This window comes from Hypanus sabinus, chromosome 5 (genome assembly GCF_030144855.1).
Source record: "Hypanus sabinus isolate sHypSab1 chromosome 5, sHypSab1.hap1, whole genome shotgun sequence".
Classification (NCBI taxonomy): Eukaryota; Metazoa; Chordata; class Chondrichthyes; order Myliobatiformes; family Dasyatidae; genus Hypanus; species Hypanus sabinus.
Window position 1 is genome coordinate 167,188,136 of NC_082710.1, and position 13,141 is coordinate 167,201,276.

General features: G+C 45.9%; 1 protein-coding gene across 4 annotated transcripts in view; it reads left to right on the plus strand.

Annotated features, from left to right (window-relative positions):
- Positions 1-13,141, plus strand: part of LOC132394555 (alpha-1,3-mannosyl-glycoprotein 2-beta-N-acetylglucosaminyltransferase-like) — a 65,747-nt gene that overhangs the window by 1,913 nt on the left and 50,693 nt on the right. For 3 of the 4 annotated variants that reach the window (XR_009512367.1, XR_009512368.1, XM_059970844.1), the window contains exon 2: positions 3,264-4,047. The exons of the other annotated variant lie outside the window; for it this stretch is intronic. The gene's annotated coding sequence lies outside the window, so the exon portion shown is untranslated. The remainder of the gene's footprint in view (positions 1-3,263; positions 4,048-13,141) is intronic. 4 annotated transcript variants of the gene reach the window in all.

Genomic DNA, 13,141 nt, shown 5'->3' on the forward strand with positions numbered 1-13,141 from the left:
GGTCTCCACAGCCATCTGTGGCAATGAATTCCACAGATTCAGCACTCTCTGGCTCAAGAAATCCCTCCTTGTCTTTGTTCTAAAGGGAAGTCCTCCAATTCTGTGCTGTCCTTGATAATGGGCCTAGACTCCTCCACTTTAGGGAACATCTCCTCTACCTCTAATAGGCCTTTCAATATTCAATTAAGTTCCAATGAGATTCCCCCCCCACTTTTTATTCATTCAACCTTTGGCTGTAGGTTCATTTTTCGACAACTATTTAGGTAAACAACTTTCTTTTTAATTCCCGATTAGATTTCTTAAGGAGTATCTTTTAAATAAAGACATTCATCTAAGCCATTGAGCATTTTATAGATCTCCAGACACTTTCTCAAGGCCCACGGTCTTTGAAACCTTCCTCTGTATGCTGCTATATCTTGGTAGTTCTTTTCTCCATTGTCTTTAATTTTTATAATATTTGCTTCAATTTGAATGAGTGTCTTAAGGTTGTTTCAAAGCACTGACAGCTTCACAGTGCAGCCATCTAAGGAGATCTGGGCTCTCTATCAATGGTGTGGCGATTTGAGGAGATCTGGGCTCTCTATCAACGGTGTGGCAATTTGAGGAGATCTGGGCTGTCTATCAACAGTACGGCCGAGTGAGGAGATCTGGGCTCTCTAGCAACGGTGTGGCGATTTGAGGAGACCTGGGCTCTCTATCAACAGTGTGGCAATTTGAGGAGATCTGGGCTGTCTATCAACAGTACGGCCGAGTGAGGAGATCTGGGCTGTCTATCAACAGTACGGCCGAGTGAGGAGATCTGGGCTCTCTATCAACGGTATGGCAATTTGAGGAGATCTGGGCTGTCTATCAACAGTACGGCCGAGTGAGGAGATCTGGGCTCTCTATCAATGTTGTGGCGATTTGAGGAGACCTGGGCTCTCTATCAACAGTACGGCCGAGTGAGGAGATCTGGGCTTTCTATCAACGGTGTGGCAATTTGAGGAGATCTGGGCTGTCTATCAACAGTACGGCCGAGTGAGGAGATCTGGGCTCTCTATCAACAGTGTGGCGATTTGAGGAAATCTGGGCTCTCTATCAACAGTGTGGCGATTTGAGGAGACCTGGGCTCTCTATCAACAGTACGGCCGAGTGAGGAGATCTGGGCTCTCTATCAACGGTGTGGCAATTTGAGGAGATCTGGGCTGTCTGTCAACAGTTCGGCCGAGTGAGGAGATCTGGGCTCTCTATCAACAGTGTGGCGATTTGAGGAAATCTGGGCTCTCTATCAATGGTGTGGCCATCTAAGGAGATTTGGGCTTTTTTTCAATGGTACAGCCATCTGAGGAGATCTGGGCTTTATCAATGGTACAGCTCTCTAAGGAGGTCTGGATTTCTTTATCAACAGTGTGACTGCTACTTGGCAATCAGAAGCCTGGTGGGGAGGGCCATCAAGTCTCAGTGAGTGTAGGCAGTGTTTCCTACTGGTTTGTTGAGCGCCAGAAGGACCCAGCCCTTGATTTTGCTAATCTTGTAAAGTGACGCAGCATCAATACAGGCCCTTTTGCCCCACTACAAATCTGCCGACCATCTCTCCTAATCCCATTCATCAGTGCTTGGTCCACCTATACCTTGACATTTGGTGTTAGTGTTGATTTTTGAGTGTCATATTATGAAGATCTGGGGAAGAGCTTGTTTTGCCTACTATTCATAGAGATCAAATCATTTCACAGTGCATTAATTTAGAACAAGGTAAAACAATAATAATTCAGAATACAGTTGAAAAGCTATGGAAAAAATGCAGTGAGGGGAAGGATAAAGTGCAGGATCATAACGAGGTAGATTATGAGGTCAAGAGTTCATCTTATCGTACAAGTGTCTGGTCGGAAGTCTGATAGCAGCGGGGTAGAAGCTGTCCTTCAGCCTGGTGGTCCAAGCTTTCAGGCTTCCCGATTGGAAAGGTGAAGAGAGAATGTTCCAGGTGAGTTGGGTCTTTCATTATGCTGGCTGCTTTATGAGGCAGCGAGAAGTACAGAGGGAGTCCAGGGACAGTTGGTTTCTGTGATGTGTTGAGTTGTGTCCACAACTCTGTGCAGAGCAGTTGTCAAACCAAGCCACGATGCATCCAGACAGAGTGAGAAATACAGTTCTAGCGTTCATTGAGCTGTTGTTTAAACCTTGCAAGAGGCTCTGTCTTCAGAATTCCAGCTACCCTCTGAATGAAATATATTCCTCCTCAAATCCCCTCCAGATCTCTTCTTCCTTTGCTCTAAACCTATAAACTGTACATCTACTTAGAGTAACGAACTTTATTTCACTTTGTCGTGCATCCTGTCTGTATTTAGTTCACAAGCCAGCCAGTGTCCTGCTGTCCCACACCAGCAATAAAACAACTGCCTTCAATGTCACAAGGTGTGGCAGAGCATCTCACGACACAGACCACAAGAGTGGACAAAAGGACATAAAATCTGAATCTTGATTAGAGAGCATGATGTTAAGTATTATCTTTTGAGGAGGAAGTAGAGGGGTGTAGTTGGTAAGGGAATGTAGTTTGGAGCTTAGCAGCTATGTAACAGTGGTTGTAGGCATTGAGGCTGAAACTGAGGCAAATAGATATCAGGGGTGGGAGGTAGTGAGAGACGTGGATTTTATCACTGCAGGAGTTGGGATGTTATGTTGAGGTTGTATAAGATGTTAGTGAGACCAAATTTGGAGCTCTGGTCACATGCTGGAAAGATGTCAGTAAGATTGAAAAAGCACAGAGAAAATTTACAAGGATGTTATGGGGAACTGAGGACCTGAGTTATAGGGAAAGGTTAAATAGCATGTCATTTTATTGCCTGGAGCATAGGGGAGATTTTAAAGAGCTATAAAAAATTTAAGGGGTACTGGCAGGGTTAATACAAGCAGTTTTTTTCCCACTGAGGTTGGATGAAACTAGAACGAGAGGTCATAACTTCAAGGATGAAAGATGAAATATTTACGAGGAGCCTGAGGGGGTATTTCTTTACCCACAGGGTGGTGAGAGTGTGGAACGAGCTGCCAGTGGAAGTGGTGAATGTGGGTTTGATTGCAACATTTCAGAGAAGTTTGGATAAGTACATGGATGGGAGGAGTAACAGAGGGCTATGGACCAGGTGCAGGTCAATGGGACGAGGCAGTATACCAGTTTAGCTTGGACTAGATGTGCTAGAGGGCCTGTTTCTGTATTGTAAGGCTGTATGCTTCTATTTAGCTTGTATGGAAGGGAGCAGAAAGCTAACTCGTGGCTTGGTTTCTTGCAGTTACATAGTGAGAGCCCCCCAAGCAACAAGAGAAAGTGCGTGTTTGCCGGTGTGAGGAGATAATCACCCCGAATCACAACCAGCTGCTTCCATTCTGCTCCGGACACTCACTGTAGAGTGAGCAGCTCACATCCCGACGTAGTCAGGGGAGAACCCCTTGGCTATTGAAGCCAGGGACCAGCCTCATCCTCGTCCCCACCTCCCAGCTGTAGGTGAGCGGCGGTGCCGTGAAGTAACCGAGCAGCTTGATCTCCACAGTGGAGGCTGGACCTTGCTGGATAGACTGCGTGGAGCAGGGGTCAGACAGACGCTGGGTGAAGGCAACAGCTCAACCGTTCGACTAAGGGAAACCTACTTGGCCTGTGTCTTTTGAAACTGTACCAGAAGGAAGCCAACACAGAAGTTCAAAATCACTGCAGACATTCAGGAATTCTATTCTTTTCATCTTGTGGGAGGGATAAAAAAACGCAGCCAGCACAGGGAGCCCTGGCTCACACAGCGAACAAACAGAACAAGAGATTTCCTGTCTAGGGAGGGCCCTCAACTGAAGTGACACGTTTCCTCTTTTGTCAGGGTGACTAGGTTTAAAAAAAACTCAAAGCTGCCAAAGTCCAGTCAGCAAAGTCAGTGCTGTGCACGCATACACGGACGAGAATCAGGAGTGCACAGGGTCACTGATAGCACAGTACGAGCTCGAGAGGGTTCGCTTCGCACTTGCTGTTGTCGCCTCGTGAGCCTCTCCGGCAGTAACATGTCCAGATAGGATCAAAGTTCGCGTTTCCTGGTAAGGCCAACCCTTTATTTTATTCACATAGTGCTTGTTAACAGCTTTTCTGAGGCGGGGTGCTGGGTGGGTGTTGGAAACTGCTTGTTGAATTCTGAAGGAGTCATTCACTTAGTGCCGGTGTGTCTGAAAGTGTGTGTGTGTGTGCGCGCGCGAGTGTACAGGAAATGTACTAGTAAAAAGTTAACCTGTTGATATCTTCTTTTGTGCTGAAAACTTCCTTTCCTGGTTCTAAACAAGAATGCCCTCGATGGTCTGGATGTTAAACTGTGGTCAATGAAAGCCATTTGTTACGGGGGGAATTGTTTTATCGTGTTGGTTGTCACAGAGCTCTTGGGGGGAAATGCAGTTTTCATCTATGTGCACTCTGTAGTGCCGGGAACATTTAGCCAAGAGAATGTTCTAAGTGTCTGCAACTTTTTTTTAAAAAAGCTCCTCTCAAATTTCAGTCATATTTCCTGAAAAGGCTGGCACACTCTGAACTTTGTGATGCTGTTAGCAGTCAGCAGCGTGGCAGGGAGTTGGTCTCATCTGTGGAAAGAACCTGTCCTGACCGATCTCTTGATTTACTGTTGTGCTTATAATCTTGTCCTCACTCGTACACTGCTACTTCATCCTCTGGCTAAAAGTTAGTGTGGTCAAAATATCTCCTCTGATCTGCATGGTGAATGGTGACGCAGTAACGTTTCTGCGCTGACTTTCATTTCTGGTCATTGGCCTTCCCCTCTCTGCTAGCTGTCTGGGCCACAGTGTTGTACCTCTGCTGCTCTCAAACCCTGCAATCTTGCACAAATCCCATGGAAGGGAGTATAGGAACAATCGCAGGCCATTTAGCTTATCACCAAAAAAATGCCTGACAAACTTCTGTAGGTATCCTAACTGTTTGTATCACAGCTTGGTATGGTAAGGATTAGAAAAGATTCCAGAAAGTGATGGATACAGTCAAGTCCATCAGAAGCAAAACCCTCCCCACCATTCAGTGTATTTACTTGGACCCCACCATCCAGGCCATGCTCTCTTCTCACTAGTACCATTGGGCAGGAGATACAGGAATCTTAGATTCCACACCAGGAAGTAATTACCCTACAACCTTCAGGCTTCTTTCACCACAACTCTGCCTATAGAATCACTGTCAAAGACTGTTTACAGCTCATGAGCACAGTATTATTTTCATTTACACAGTGTCTTTTGTACATTGGTTGTTTGTCAGCCTTTGTCTGTTTAAGACAAGATTTTTGCATAGTAGGGCTTATTTTCCCCTTAATTGGGTTATGGGGAAAAGGCAGGTAGGCGGAGATGAGTTCATGGCCAGGTCAGCTATAATTTTATTTGAATGGTGGAGCAGGCTTGACGGGCCAGACTCCTGCTCCTATTTCTTATGTTCTTATGTGTAGTTTTCTTGGTAAAATTCTATTGTAGTTTTTTCCTATAAATGCCTGCTAGGAAATGAATGGTGACAACTACGTACTTGCATCATAAATTTACTTTGACCTTTGAACACTAAGCCCTCGAACATGATCCGTCATTTAGTGAGACGATTTGTGACCCAGCTCCACACGCCAGCCATGATCAAGATTCCGTAAGATCTGCCAGTCTTGCATTTAAAGCTAACAAGGGTTCCAAGTTTCTACTGCTCTGTGTACGTAGAAGAATTTCCTAACCTCTCCTGAAAAGCTTGACTAGGAATTTGAGCTTCTGGTTCCTGGAGCTCACCACAGGGCTCCCGGTTTGTACGAGCCAATACTAATATAACTTTATTCATAGCGATTTGGCACGGTAGCAGGTCCACCCAGCCCAACGAGTCTGTGCCACCCAATTATACCCATGTGACCAATTAACCTACTGACCTGCATGTCTTTGGAATGTAACGGGAGACCCACTCAGTCCCAGGGAGAATAGACAAACTCCTTACAGACAGCAGTGGGATTTGAACCCCGTCACTGGTGAGGTAAAGCATCGCGCTGCAGTGCCACCCCGTTCCAGTGGGAAAGCAGCATGCCATTAAGCTTTTTGATGATTTTCACCAGTGCTCCATGGCATTTTAAGGATCTGTGGACAAGGACCCACTTGTCTGTTTGGATTACCACTGTTTCTTGCTTTTCACTATTTGGACTCTTTCTCACTGTCCAGCAACGCAAGAAATTGCAGAGTTGTGAACACAGCCCAGTCCATCACACAAACCAGCTTTCTCTCCGTTGACTCAGTCTGCACTCAGGCAGCCAGAATAATGAAGAACCCCTCCCGCCCCAGTCTTTCTTTCTTGTCCCCTCTTCCCATTTTGCAGAAAATAAAAAAAAACTGAAGAACATGTAACACCAGGCTCAAGGTCAGTTTCTATCCTGCTGTTGAATAACCTACTGTACTATCTCTCAATCTGCCTCATCATCCACTCGCACTTATTTGTCTCTCCGCACTGTAATTTGATGCTATATCCTGTAGACATTTGTTTTGTACTACCTTAGTGTACTTGGGTCTGAAATGATGTCTGGATGGCATACATGCCAAAGTTTTTCACTGTATCTCAGTAAATATGACAATAATGATCTCAATTAGCCCTTTAAATCCAAAGTGGAGACCTCACTTTACGTTGCTTTGCCCTTCTATTAATGCGTCCTTGCAATTGGGCACTTTGGGCAATTGGGCACTACCCGCCTTACAATGCCACCTTCCGAACTTTTTATCTGAAAACTTGATAGCCCACCACCTGAGTCTCTGAAAGTATTGGTGTCCCTTAACACAGATTTTTGCCAATCCTGGAGTCTGCTTATACCTACTTATGTACACTTAACTGTTCAGTATCTTTCCTAGTGGTCACTGTATTTTTGTAAATTTGTTCAGTGTGTAGAAAGCTCTGGTAGTTTCTCTGATGTTGTCTTATTTGAACTGAGGATTGCGTGACTCTGATCTGCAAATAAGAATGTCTCTTATCTATGGGTATAAACAGTGCTGACTGCGTGGCGCAGCCATCTTTTTGCTTCTTCCCGCCCTCCTGCTACGAGGCTCTTCTCCTGTTACTATCCATTTTAGACTTCCTATGTTCTGTTAATGCTTAATAAAACAAATGTGAAGCCACAGCTTTTGTACCTCTTTCCTGACTTCCGAAAGAACCTTGAATTAAAAACATTGCTACTCTGTTAAGATACTGTCCTGACAGGTCAGCAGTCTTGATAATGGTGATTCAGCTCTAAAGCCTCCCACTTCAGGCACTTATTGCATTCCAAGAGAGTGCTTCAGAGCTCAAGTCCGCCTCGGAGAAATAACTCTTTCATCGTATGTGGGGTCAAGAGTGAAAGGCATTTGAGAGAGTAAATGGCCTGTGCCAATTGAAGATCATTAACTGTATTTGTCACACACACAGAAACATACAGTGTAACGTGTCAAATCAAATCAGTGAGGATTGTGCTGGGCAGCCAGCAAGTATCGCCACATTTCTGGTGCCAACATAGCACACACTGGAACTCACACTGGGGGTCAGACCAGAGATTAGGTGGTTTATATGTGCAGGGCAAGAAGGATAAAGAACCTTGCAATTCCACAGTGGTTTTCTGAATCTCAAAGCTGTTTTGGTTGTCACACCAGGCAGGACATGATTGCAAAAGGGAATGGTAAATTGATAACTAGTTTATTATTGGCACATACAGTGAAAAGCTTACTTTTGCATGCCATCCGTACAGATCATTTCATTGCAACAGTGCATCAAGGTAGTTCAAGGGAAAACAATAAAGGTCGCAGTTACAGAGAAAGTGCAGCACAGACAGAAAATAAGGTGAAAGGCTATGACGAGGTTGAATGTGAGGTCAGAAGTCCATCTTAACATTCCAGGGGACCATTTAACTATCTGACAAGCGCTGGATAGAAGCTAGAAACAGGATTGGTGTGGGTGGGTTGACATGGACATGGTGGGCCATGCTATATGACTCCATGACATCACAAAGCTCTTCTACGTCAAAGTCCACCTGGGTACAGTTGAGATAGCCGGTGTGATCTCAGAAGGAGTCTGAATATATTTCTTTGGGTTATGCCATTGGAAGAGCAAGTAATGAGGAACAGCATTAGGGCGAGCCTGTTGCACCCACATTTTGCTCCCCTCCACCCCAGGCGAATGTAGATCCCAAGCCTGTTACACAGAACTAAGAAACAAAACCCTTGGTTCCCACCAGCACCACTCCCACATCCTAGATCAAAATTTACTCCAGGAACGGCAAATAAGCGTTTGGCTAGAAGACCAGAGAAACTGCAGATGCTGGAGTCTGGGACTAAAAGTAAACTCAACACTGGAACAGCTCAGCATCAGTTGAGGGAAAAAGTGAGTTTCGATACTTTGCGTCAAGGCCTTGCAACAGGACTGTGAAGGAGGAGGGAAAGGCAGCCTGTACATGGCAGTACGAGGGGTTGGGACAGAGGTTGCTTGTGATAGGTGGAACCAGATTGAGAGGGGTGAAATAATGGGAGAGGGAGAGGGACCAAACAGTGAGGGATACAAAACGGACTGGTGCATGCTTTGGAGAACACCAGCGGAGCAGGTCACCTGATAGTGGAAAATTCAGTGTCCTTGCCTTTGGGTTACAATCTACAGAATGTCAATTGCTGTCCTTCCAGTTTGCATTTGGCAAAGCAGTTTCCGTTTGTCAGATTGTGCACAAACAAAAGTGCTGTGACTGCTTTGTTTTAGCAGTGACTACACTATAAATAAAGGCTTGTTCTGCTTTCAGGATGAGCAGCAGTTTCTGTAAGCTGTCCACAGGAACACTTGGTTGCAGCTTCCTCGCCAGAGTGCTCCACCCCTCCCTCAGGCTAGCAAGAAGAGGGGACGTGGCTGTGAGAGCAAATTGTAAACTGACTCGTTGCTACTTTGCATGGACTTTGGTCAGGTTCACTCAACTGCCTAGTGACATAACCTGGGACAAAACTAAACAAACAGCTGGAGGGTTCAGCACCCACCTGCAGAGGAAGAGCATTCAGCCAGACAGTGCTGAATCATTGCCACAGAGTTCTGTGAAGCCCAGGTCTTTGGGTATATTTATTTGATTTATTTAGAGATAAAGCACAGTTACAGGCCCTTCCAGCCCAACAATCCCACAGCATCCATGTCACGAATTAACCGTATGTCTTTGGAATGTTTGGGGGGAGGGGAACCAGAGCACCCCGAGGAAACTGTGAAGTCATGGGGAGAACGTACAAACTGCATATAGACAGCAACTGAACCCAGCTTGCACAATGCTGCCACACCACCCACACAATACAGAAGGGCAGAGGTCGATAGGTTCTTGATTAGTAAGGGTGTCAAAGGCTACAGGGAGAAGGCAGGAGAATGGGGTTCAGAGGGAAGTTAAATCAGCCATGATCAAATGCCAGAGAGACTTGGGCAAAAAGGCTTAATTCTGTCCCTATGTCTTACTGTACCACCACATAACCTGGTTTTTGGGACGTTGGTCTTGCGGCCTTATGATCTCAACCCGAATATATCCATTGTTCTGCCTGCTTGACATGGTGAGTTCCTCCATCAGTTTTTGCTGTGGGCCATCATGCCTGTGAGCCCATTTTCAAGTTTTTGCTGCCTGTTGTATTGAGTGAGGTGTTCCAATGCCACGGCAAGTCCCCAACCTCTCGCCCTTTTTTCTTACTCATCGCCAAGCCTTTAATATCTGGGGATCTTGACCTGACCTTGAGCACCGAACCCCGAGCTGGAACTAAGGCTGATGACTGCCCTTTCTGGGAGACTCTGCCGTAAGCTCAAAGGTGGACATTTTAGCTCTCAGTGCCCTGTTCACACACAGGCTCACCTGCATCGCTGCTGATATGCTAGGGTTCATCTAGAGAGGCGCAAGCTACTTTCTCCTCTTCTCTTTCTGTAGCCAGGGCGGGCAGGGAGTTGGACGTCTGAATCCCTTGTTCTGGACCTTCCCCATCATTTCAGCCAGGCCTGGAACAGAAACTGGCGGGTCAAGGTGGAGTCCCCCGTTAGAGGACCAGTTCCCATGCACCATGACCCTTAGTGCGCATTGGTCACCCATTCGCAGCACAGCTGCATTCGATGTGGAGTCAGAGATTGATGGAAGGGCTGTGGCCAGGAGAACTTAGTGCAGATAGAGTGAAATGTGGCTCCATCTAAGAGGAATCCTTTAGTTCTTTCACGTTGCCCTTCCTTCTGCCATGTGTCATCTACATTGCAAGTGTATCTCAAGGCTTGCTGTGTCGAAATCAGATAATTTATTACCAAACTATGCATATGTCATCATATTACTACCCTTCTTGTCTGCAAGAAGATTCATTTTCTTGCACGCATCTACAAGAAACATAACGGAAATACAATAGAATGTATGAAAACTATACATAGCAAGATTGACAAACAAAGTACAAAAGAAGACAAGCTGCAAATAACAAAATCACTAAATGCTTGAAAGTGCGCCTGTAGGTTGTGGGGACAAGTTCATCGATGAGTTGAGTGAAATTATCCATACTACTGAAGAGCCTGATGGTTGTAAGGGTATTTATTAACTGTTCCTGACCCTGATGGTGTGGGACCTAGGGTTTCTGTACCTCCTTCCTGATGGTAGTAGTGAGACGAGAGCATGGCCTCATGGTGGGATCCTTGATGATGGATGCTGCGGTGTTCCTTGTAAACGTGCTCAGTGATGTGGGGGGCTTTGCCTGTGATGGGCTGAGCCGAGTCCACCACTTTCTGCTGGATCAGCTCATTACCACATTGCTGTTTTTGTTATCCTGCTGTGTGTAATCTTGGGGAAAGGTGCTGATAAATGCAAACCTTTCTTTATTGTTCGCTCTTTCCGGTTACTGTGCTGCCTCTGCAGATCTAACAAGCAAATGAGAACTCGGGCTGCCTATTTTCTGCTCACTTCTGTTATTTTTTTCCCTGCCTTGATGTGGGGGAGATTGGATAGACAGCCCCTGTCCCCACCCAGTGACATCGAGTTCCTGTGTGATAGATCGTTGCTCTAGGCTTATGGCTTCCTGTTCTCAGTCAGTAACTCTTACAGACCTCATTTCACTTGAATGATATGTGGGCTGTGCATTTTAATTGGCAGTTTCACAGTTCTCTTCAGAAGATTAAGGGCACGCTATTTTTAATACGATTAAAGGACTAAACTGCGACAATGAGAGAATATCTATTTCCTTGGGCAGTGAGCTCTCTGCCCAAGTTAGGTCATGCAGTGGACTGGTTTTCCAACATACTGCTAAGTTTTAAATGAGATGCTGGCACCTCCATATAAACCTGGGACCCTGGATCCATAAGGTCATAAGCCGATAAGACATAGGATCAGAATTAGGCCATTCAGCCCATTAAGTCTGCTGCACCATTCGATATGGCTGCTGATTTATTATCCTTCTCAACCCCATTCTCCTGTATTCTCCTTGTAACCATTGACACCCTTACTAATCAAGAAGCTATCAACCTCTGCTTTAAATATACCCAATGTTTTGGCCTCCATGAACATCTCTGGCAAGAAATTCAGACAGACAGACATACTTTATTGATCCCGAGGGAAACTGGGTTTCATTACAGTCGCACCACCCAAGAATAGTGTAGAAATATAGCGATATAAGACCATAAATAATTAAATAATAATAAGTAAGTAATGCCAAGTGGAAGTTAGTCCAGGACCAGCCTATTGGCTCAGGGTGTCTGACACTCTGAGGGAGGAGTTGTAAAGTTATGTCCTATGTCTTATCGGCAGGAATGACTTCCTATGACGCTCAGTGTTGCATCTCGGTGGAATGAGTCTCTGGCTGAATGTACTCCTGTGCCTAACCAGTACATTATTGAGTGGATGGGAGACATTGTCCAAGATGGCATGCAACTTGGACAGCATCCTCTTTTCAGACACCACTGTCAGAGAGTCCAGTTCCACCCCCCACAACATCACTGGCCTTACAAATGAGTATGTTGATTCTGTTGGTGTCTGCTACCCTCAGCCTGCTGCCCCAGCACACAACAGCAAACATGATAGCACTGGCCACCACAGACTCGTAGAACATCCTCAGCATCGTCCGGCAGATGTTAAAGGACCTCAGTCTCCTCAGGAAATAGAGATGGCTCTGACCCTTCTTGCAGGCAGCCTCAGTGTTCTTTGACCAGTCCAGTTTATTGTCAGTTCGTATCCCCAGGTATCTGTAATCCTCCACCATGTCCACACTGTCCCCTTGGATGGAAACAGGGGTCACCTTAGCCCTCCTCAGGTCCACCACCAGCTCCTTAGTCTTTTTCACATTAAGCTGCAGATGGTTCTCACACCATGTGACAAAGTTTCCCACTGTAGCCCTGTACTCCGCTTCATCTCCCTTGCTGATGCATCCAACTACAGCAGAGTCATCAGAAAACTTCTGAAGATGGCAAGACTCTGTGTTGTAGTTGAAGTCCGAGGTGTAGATGGTGAAGAGAAAGGGAGACAGGACAGTCCCCTGTGGAGCCCCAGTGCTGCTGACCGCTCTGTCTGACACACAGTGTTGCAAGCACATGTACTGCGGTCTGCCAGTCAGGTAATCAATAATCCATGACACCAAGGAAGCATCCACCTGCATCACTGTCAGCTTCTCACCCAGCAGAGCAGGGTGGATAGTGTTGAACGCACTGGAGAAGTTAAAAAACATGACCCTCACAGGGCTCGCCAGCTTGTCCAGGTGGGCGTAGACTCGGTTCAGCAGGTAGACGATGGCATTCTCAACTCCTAGTCGGGGCTGGTAGGCGAACTTGATTCAACAGATTCACCACTCTGTGGCTTAAGAAATTCCTCCTTGTCTCTTTTCCAAAGGGACGCCCTTCAAGTCTGAAGGCTTAGACTCTCCCAGTAATGGAAATATTCTCTCCGTGTCCATTCTATCTAGGTCTTTCAATATTTGGTAGGTTTTACTGAGATTCCTTCTTATTCCCCAGCAAGAACAGGTCCAGAATCATTAAACCCTCATACAGTCCTTTCATTCCCAAGATCATTCTCGTAAACCTTCTCTGGACACTCTCCAATGCCAGCACGTCCTTTCTTTGATAAGGAGAGCAAAACTGCTCAGAATACTCCAAATGCAATCTAATCCCTAAATGAGCAGGGAAGAAAGGCCAGTGTGGGTAGAGCAGGCCGAA